This window comes from Cucumis melo, chromosome 3, assembly GCF_025177605.1.
Source record: "Cucumis melo cultivar AY chromosome 3, USDA_Cmelo_AY_1.0, whole genome shotgun sequence".
NCBI lineage: Eukaryota > Viridiplantae > Streptophyta > Magnoliopsida > Cucurbitales > Cucurbitaceae > Cucumis > Cucumis melo.
The window spans coordinates 17,702,673-17,711,522 of NC_066859.1; positions in this window are offsets into that span (position 1 = coordinate 17,702,673).

An 8,850-nucleotide genomic window follows, 5' to 3' on the forward strand; every position below is an offset into this window, starting at 1 on the left:
ATAAAGAAAACGATGATGTCATACCATAAATGCTGAGGTGGTTGGCGCATGAGGTAAGGTCTCTTCTTATTATTTCTGTTATTATAATATTTTTTTATGTTATGGTTAATCTACATTCAACAACACCCCATACATTTAGTGCTTACTTTTGTTTCTATTAGCATTTGGATTCACTTTTTCTTTTCATTCACTTCAAAAATAAGGCCGTCGGGATACCTTCTGCTCAAAACTTCACAATTGTAGACATGATCTTCATTTGCTTCCGTCGCTTATGATTGCCGAAGAGATGAGAAGCATATTACTGCTGATTCAAGAGTTGGTGCTAGATTTGTTACATAGTATTGGATTCTTTTCTAGGAATGGTGGATCATCTACGCACAAGGAACGTTAGCCAATTGTCATTGTCGACTCCATTCCATTGCAATGAAACAATAGTGATTGCGATGTATTCACCATTAAGTATTTAAGTTCATAGCTATTGGTTTTGATTTAGTTACACCATGTCAAGAAAACATTTCCTACTTTAGAAAACAATTGACATTTCAATTATGGACCATCACTCCTATGTATTGAATTTTGTTGCGAAATATGTACATAAATCGGTTGATGTAATGAACATCATGGAATTAATATCATTGTAATTTTTGGGCATATGAATCTAGAGAACATATTTTTCTTTAGTTGTACTCTATTTTTACAGTTTATTATTCATGCAGCTTTGGTACAACAGTTTGCAACTAATTTGATAGCTTGTTTGGTCTGAAACGGTGTTACCCTTTGGTAAATTATTCTTAACTATTTATTTTTTACAACAATATTGAATCATAGAGTTGAAAAGGCAAAGGGATGTTACTGCTACATTAAAAGAAGAGGAAAAGAAAAAGAGAGATGAACTCAAAGTAGCGGCAACGGGTCGAAAGAGGATTCAAGCCAAGTTAGAGTTGAAAAAGGACGGAAAAGGGAAGAACAAAGCAAAATAATGTCATGTTATAATGTTAAATACCAGTTAAGCAAAATACATGAGATGAAACTTCGTGGCCATGGGTTTGTAATACATTTGAATTTGTTGCATCAAATAGGATGATATTAACTAAGCATTTTCATTGTATGTTGGATATTTAGTGAAATGTACACAGTTAATAAGTATTGATTAATGTGGTTAATGAGTTTAGCCAATTAACCGTATATCGTTGTAGCTTTTGATCTGTAGGTCCATTAGATCCTCTTCCTAGCTCGTAAATGGTAATGAGATTTATTTGTATTGGTTGTAATTTGAAATGTTCAAATTTACTTTGGGAATTAATATAATATATGGTGTTACATTGTAATATAAAGTTTATATTTTAATTAAAATTTATTATATAAATTTAATTTTAATATGATTTAAAATTAATTTATGAGAGAATAAAATACTTGAATGAATTCAAATATTAATTTAATGTGAATTAGATTCATATTAAAAATAGTGGTTAAAATTTAATGTGTATGTGATACACGTTAAAACTATATGTTGTGAGAGAAATTTATATATGAATATGATTCAAATTTGGATTAAATTAAATATAAGATATTTAATTTAGAAATTAATTAATTGGAGAATTAATTAATGGTTTAATTTTAGGATAATTTTCATAGATGTAACAAAACACCAAACTATTTATGGCCCGTGTAATAAAGCCCATAAAATTAGTCATTTTTTAAATATTCCAGGTTTATCCTTTCGTCTTTCTTCTCTTCCTCGTTGGGATTTCTTTTATCGTATTTCTTATTTTCCTCTTCATGTTTTCTCTTACGATTTCTTTCCATCGTCTTTCTTCTTTCTGCTGCGATTTATTTCCATCGTCTTTCTTCTTTTCCATTTTTTTTATATCGTTTAATCTTTCCATAGTTTTTCTTCTTTTTCTTTTTTTTTTCGCTGCGATTTCTTTCCATCATTTTTCTTCTTTTCCTCTTCTTTTTTTACCTCGTTTAAATTTGAGTAATCAAATCTAAACGACATGTAAAAAAATAGCAAAATCTAAAAGATCGTGTAAAAAATGTAAACAATCATGTAAAAAGAATAAACTATTGTAATTAAATTTAAACGATCGCGTACCAAAAAAAGTAAAAAAATCGTTTATCCAAATCTAAACGATCGTGTACTAAAGAATCTTAAAAAAATAAATGATCGTGTACAAAAAGAATTAAAAAAAAATCGTGTAGCCAAATCTAAACGATCGTGTACCAAAAGAATCTTGAAAAAATTTGTTCAGTCAAATATAAACGATCGTGTACCAAAATAATTAGAAAAATTGTTTAGCTAAATCTAAACGATCGTGTACTAAAGAATCTTGAAAAAATAAACGATTGTGTAAAAAAAGTAAACGATTGTGTACCAAAAGAATTAAAAAAAAAATTGTTTAGTCAAATCTAAACGATCGTGTACCAAAAGAAAAACGATTTACCTATCTAAATCTAAACGATCGTGTACCCAAATTTAAATGTAACCAAATTAAACGATAGAGTTAAAAAAATAATAGCCAAATTAAATGACCAAATCTAAACGATCGTGTACCAAACAATAGCCAAATCTAAACGATCGTATACCAAATATATTACGTGTGCGTTGTTGTACCAAATATATTACGTACGCGTTGTTGTTGGGGTATTTTTGGTATTTTACACGGTGGGTCTGTGAGCTTTTTCCATTTTCGAAATTGTTCTATACAGTGTAAATATTTTGCCTCTTTGTTCTATTTTTGAAAAGACCCCTTAGTTTTATTTTATTTAATTAAATTTGATTAAATTAAATTAATTAAAGTAAAACTATAGGTTATACAAAAGATATTCATTTAAATGTGATTTAAATGAAATATTAATGAACTATAGTTTAATCAATTATTGATTAATTAATTATTTTAATATTAATTAAATTATTTTTTTTGAATAAATTAAAGAAATGGTTACATGAGTGGTTCTCCTACGTAACCCAAAAATGTCTCTAACTTCCTCTTTTTCATCCTAAAGAAAAGGGAGGTAGGAGAAAGGTGGTACAGGAAGAGTTTTATTTGAAAAATATACTTTGGTTCTTTGTGTTTTCTTTAAAAAAGAAAAAAAGAAAAAAAGAAAAAAATAAAAATTCTCTCAAAATTTCCCTTCCAATTTTGGTTCTCACAAACCAAAATCTCAATACAGAAAATAGGGAGGTCTTCAAGTGGTGGTGCCCCAATTTGACATATGACAGATATAGAATCGTCAATGAGAGTAAGTGTTCTTTCCTGTTCTCTGTATTTTTTTAAGCATGTTTAGCCATAAAAAAATAATATGCCAATGTAATTGTATTTTTAGATTCCAATTAAATTTGAGTTTTGGTTTTGTGTAAATTTATTCTATTGTCTAGGGCTCTTATCCCTTTAAATCTAACTTGCATTTCTTTTGGACAACCCATCACTTTAAAACACTTTTCTACTAAGTTCAATCATGCGTCGACATCCGCAGGGTCCGTTGAACCTTCGATTACCGTTTCTTCTAAAGCCTTAAACCATTATTTTTCAAATTCTTTTTCGAATCTTTTGATGCAGATCTTAGTCTTTGCTATCTTTCGGGCAAAACTTGACAATATCCTTTCTTCTCTTTCTGTTTGTACTTGTGGGGTACTTGACTCTTCTTCTGACTGATCCTGGATAGAGACATAGAGTCTAGTTTCCTTTTCGTTTCCTGTCGTCTATGTCTGCCTGTTGTGCGAACCATAACTCCTTTAACGTATCAACTTGTTAGATATGCTATAGATATGTAACGCCCCAAAAATTAAGATAATTTTGGAGTTAATTATCTCAATTTTGTTTAATTAGATTTAATTTATTGGGCGTTATTTTGAATTCATTTAATGAGAATTATTTGATTTATGTGCGAATTGAAATTAATTAGATATTTGTTGGATTAATATTTAATTAATTAAAGGTTTTGGCATGTGGTGTTTGTTGAGTTTTTGATTAAATGGTAAGTTAAGAGAATTAAGTAAAGTTGTAGGGTGAAAAGTTTTAGTGTTGTTGAAGTTGAATTTAATTAAATAACTTTGGATGTTATTTAATTAAATTGTGGGGTGAAAAGTTTGTTGGAGATTTAATAATTATATGTATATGTGGAAACATATATATAATTATTATGTTAAAGGAAAAGATAATTATATTTGTTGAAATATAATTATTTAAGGAAAAGATAATTGTATTTTTGGAGAGAGAATATTTAGTAAGGGAGAAAAAGTAAAATAATTATATTTTGGGAAAATATAATTATTTGTAAAAGGATAATTACTTTAGAGAAAAATAAACAATAATTAATCATTGTGGAAGATAATTAATTATTTTGGAGAAAGATAAATAATAATTAATTATTGTGGAAGATAATTAATTGTTCTGCAGAAACATAAATATTGTTTCTGGAGTAGAGTTGTTGTGGTTGGGTTAAGATAATTTATGTTGGAAGTTATAAGTGTTTTATTGGAAAATATTTGATTGATTAAATTAATTGAGGATTTAAGTTAATTTGAGATTTTGGAGGGAAAAGTTAGTTTCGGTGGAATTATATATATATATATATATATATATATATATATATATATATATTTAATAATTTGGAAAAGTGAAGTTAATTATATGATGGAATATAATTATATTTGTTTGAAAAAGAAAATAATCCATAAGAAGAGAGATGGTTGATTTGGTTGGACGAAAAAGATATATATTTATTTATAAGAGAATAATGGTTTAAATAAATATATATGTTTATTGTAGATTTTGGTGAGAGAAAAATAATAATAATAAAGAAGTATTATTATTACTATTAATGATTATAAATGCCTAAGATTTTGTGCATTTAAGACATTTATTTAGGAAAGATAATGAGAATAAAGATATATGTACATTTTTGGTATTATATATATATATATATATATATATATATATATATCCTAAAAGGAAAAGGAAATAATAATAATAATAAATATTATTGTTATTATTTGGGTCTATAAATAGCATCGAAATGAGGAAAAAGAAAAAAGTTCTTCATCTTCTTCTCTAAGATAATTTTCTACTGTGTCGCCTCACCAGTTGTAGTTAAGATTGGTCTCTTTGTAAGCTTGAGGATTTAAAGTGATGCATTTTTTCCATCAAGGATAAGAGGATTTTTCAACCTCCTTTCAGTAACCCTGGTAAGCTAATAAAATTAAATTAATATTTTATTAATTTAATTTTAGATCTATTTGAGGTTTTTTTAAAGGTTCAATTGGTTAAATTTTTTAAGATTTAAATCTTGGATTTTTCCCAATCAAGGTTGAATTGGTTTCAACCAAAATTTTTAGAAAGTTAATTAATTTGGGAGAATTTTTGGATGTTAGCCAATTGCTAATTTTATTAATTAAGATACTGAGTTTTCCTTTCAAGTTAATTGGAGAATTTTTACTGTCGCCTAGGGAGTACCTTGTTTGGCTAAAATCTCCAGGTAAGAGATTCTCCTACTAGACCTTCGAACTCAATTTAAGAGACTGCATGTAATTATGATTATGCATTGATGGTAGCTAAAATGCATAACTCATTATATGTATGTTGATGATGATGACTGTTGATGTTGATGTTGATGCATGATATATTAATCACATGATTAAGGACGTTAAGATTAATACTCATGCCATGTGATGTTATGTTATGCTACATGCTATGGATAGGATGTTCTGTTAACTTTGTCTACTAGAGTCGTACCTGCATGGGTGTCCTTCGGGATCACCACCTTTTTAGGACTGCGTAGTCCGACGAGACCGCCAGTCTAGCATTGATATAGACATGATTCGAGTGATTCGACGGGATCGCTCGTAGTTCGATTGTCTTAGTGTTTCCTTCGGGTACACTACAGACTAGTTTGTCCTAGGTGTTTCTTTGGGATCACCGAAGACGAGTTATGTTCCTCCGGGATCACATGTTACACGTGTTCGGGAATATGCCAGTTCTTAGGTCACACTTTTCAGGACTCTAATGGGAAGTTAACAAACACCTAGCGGAACTAGTAGTAGGTCCCTTACTGAGTATATGTTTATACTCACTCTTTCTATGTTTAATATTTCAGACAAAGGTAAAGGTAGAGGAAAGCTGGCGAGCGACAGAGAAGGATTCGCGACATGCCATATGGGGACTCAGTTTTGCTTCCGCGTCTATGTTTTAGTGTTTTAACATTCTGTTTTTTAATGAAAATTTAGTCTTCCCTCGTTTCAAAAAAGTGTCCATCGTTATTGTTTTTTTTTTAGTAATGACCTCAGCTTAGTATAAAGAGTCGGGTCGTTACAAGATATCCCTAGTTTAAATGCATTAAACTTGACTCTTACTTTTCTCTTTCTCTAAATTATCATAACTTATTCTTTCGAACTCTACACTTTTACTCTTGGTTTTCTCGAGAGCTTACTTGACTTAGACTCAATACTCTTTCCTTACTCAAAGAAACAAACTCATACTAACAATTAACTAACATCAAACTATTTAAACTCATCTTAAACCTTTACTTTTCTATTCCCTAAGGACTAACTTTTGGAACACTTACTCTCAATCTGAGAGATGACATGAAACCAACCGATATCGTTCATTTCTTTGAACAACACCAGCTGGCCCTTAACTTTTAACATTATAATGAAACTTGACACCTTTAGAATTAAATTAGTGGGTCGACACTGATTTATAGATCAAATAGATTTTATTACACAATTCTTAAAAACAAGTTAAGGCTACATGCCAATAACTACAGATCAACACTTCAAAATAAAACAAAAACCAAAATAACTTGACTAACTTAACTTTAAAAATATGTACATGACACAACTTTATTTTGAATTATAGACCACTAAGTAAACAAAATCTAACAACTAACACAACAAGTTGGTGCTTGTTTGCTCAGACTTAGTGGGGTAAACTATATTTTATTCTTCATAATATGTCATTGATTCAAGATCATTTTTCTTCTTTCGGAGTCGTTAAACGCCACACATGGTCACCTCTCGGGTAGTTGGCGATATACTCTGGCCAAGTGATGAAAATAGCTCAGCTTACTCGATAAGAAATATCAACTAACCTTCTTATCAAGAACTTATCATAAGACTTAAACCAAAAATAACACAAAGATAAACGAACAGTAAAGGGATGGAAGATTAAAATTGGTATAAATATGCAATGTATTAAAAAATATAGGTCTTAGGCTACAATACAATATGAATGAATACATTACACTGAAATATGCAAAAATGGAAAGAATAGAAATGCTAATACAAGTTAGAGGGATGATGGGAATGGGATCTTCTTCTCTCAATCCTCAAGCTCTCACTCATTGACTGACCGAAGAAGATGAAGAAAGACTTTATTGACGGTGAAAAGGCTACTTCTTCCCACTACTCTTTAGGGTTCAACCCATCCAGGCTGGCTCCTTTTCTTGATGGTGATGGAGTCCTTTATATAGGCAAATTTAGGCAAAAAATCTAATCTTTTGAGTACGTCAACGATTCGACCATACCCTTCACGTTCTCTGCACTTCAAAGATTCGTCTATTTTGACACCAGTTTTAACAATATCCTTCCAATATGCATTAATTGTGTTATCTAAAACTGGAGGACGAGTTATTGATCCACCTTCCCTGATCGACGCCATTGAAGACTCAATGAACCGGCGTCAACCCGCTCTAATACCAATTGAAAAATTGTATGAGATAAACCAAAGTCCTTTAGTTAATTCTAAACAAGTAAATAATAATCAGAATAGCTAAGTAAACAGCGGAAGAAAAATAACACAGAGAACTTTACTAACCCAGTTCGGCAAATACCACCTATGTTTGGGGAGCTCCGTAGCTCAGATAAGAAATATTATTAAGATTCACAATAGTCAATAAAAATCAATACAATAAGGAACATTCTTCTTATGTATATGACTATCTTTAAGTACAATATAACTTAAAGGATTCAGGCTCCCCCTGAATTTATGGATGAATCTTCTTGAAGATAAATTCAGGCTCCCCCTAAATTCATTGATCACAGTTCAACTATTTCAGTCTTCTTTCATATTTCTTATCAACTCATACACAGTAAGATCACCAGTAGATCTTCAGTAATTTGTCATCACAAAAAAGGTAATTGATGTACCTTCGAAACCTTTCTCCCGAAAGAATGCTTTCAAATTGAATGTTCAATAATGTCTACCACGAACCAAGCATAGAGCTTCAATATATAGTCACTCTATCAAATCTTTGATATCTTCTTTAAAAGATATAGATAAAAGATTTCTATTTATGAGGAAGATCTTTTATCTTTTAAAACAAATATCTTTTTAACCTCTTTATTAAATAATCCTTAAATAATAAAAAGAATCTCATATTCCTATTTATGAGGAAGATCTTTTATCTTTAAAAAAAAAAAGATCTTTTTGACCTCTTTTTAAAATAATTCTTAAATAATAAAAAGGATCTCATTATTTTTTTTTTGACAAAAATCTCAACATTTTAGAAAAACTTTCTTCTACTACGTTGTTTGAAATTGTCTTAACTTGCTTGCCTCTAAATTTTAGCTACAAACTCCACGACATGCGTTATATAGCCTTCTCAAAGTCAAGACTACTAAGATTCTCTCAGAGAATGACCTTTTCTCCTTTCTTTAGCTCAAACCTTTATCTTCCTCGCTTCAAAATTGATTGGTAGTCCTAACTTATAAACTAGACTCAATTTAAAACTTCTGAGAGTAATTTGAGCTAAAATGCATAGGTAAAATGAGAGAAATCCATATGAAGTGACCTATTTATGGTGAACCTTGCATGAGAATTTCTTGACACTTTCAGATTGTCGAAATTTAAC